Raw genomic sequence first — 841 nt, 5'->3', positions numbered from 1 at the left:
AGCACAAATCTTCCAGAGCAAGTTTGTTAAAATTTATTGAGACATTGAAATACAAACACCTTAGCTGAATATTCTGGCATTACATTATTGATGACCCTAATAGGAAAATAAAATAATAATAATTCAAGAATAGCTGTTYTGAGGGCCAAAGGAAGAATTTGTTCTGCACTCTCTCATGGGCACAGACTTCTGCATGCTGGTGACCTCTCTGGGACAGGTGTTGATTGACACAGTAATATTTCATCAGCAAAACATTAAAAAAAAAGAGAAAAATATTTTTCTTTTCTGGGTAGTTAAAGAATTGCTTTCTTCAGGTCATGAAGGCTATTTATGGAGGGGCTCGTTCTCTTTCTGTTCTTCATGTTGTGGTTTGTGCCTGCATGCATTCAATGCATATTTTTTTCTCAGAATTCCAGATTTTCCAATGAGATGATGCATCACTTAAATTGCCAAAAGTTTTGCTTAACCCATCTGAGATGCCTGGTCACTAATCATACTGGAAAAAAAAAAAGGAAGAAACTTTCAGATTTTGTACTTAAAACCAGGAAAGGATTAAAACAGAATGCACAGAGGCGATTGAATAAGCACCAAGGGCTCATATTTCAGAATCCAACTGCAGGGCATTCACAGTCTTGCTGCTGCTGAATTTTGTTCATAAATTGCTTTTCTATTTTATTAAACAACAAACTTATCAGTCTCTGTACCTGAAGCTTCCTATTCATCTTGGAATCCGTGGTATGGAAAGGAATTTCTAGTGCTCACATTTTGTTTTTAACTTTTCTTGGTAATAATACTGGACACAGTTTAAGTGAGAGCCTCCAAAATGAGAGTGTCTGCAGCA

Source organism: Malurus melanocephalus, unplaced genomic scaffold, assembly GCF_030028575.1.
Source record: "Malurus melanocephalus ecotype Western Australia unplaced genomic scaffold, MMel_1.1 scaffold_1107, whole genome shotgun sequence".
Lineage (NCBI taxonomy): Eukaryota > Metazoa > Chordata > Aves > Passeriformes > Maluridae > Malurus > Malurus melanocephalus.
The sequence above is the reverse complement of the archived record's forward strand: the minus strand, read 5'-3'. Positions refer to the sequence as shown.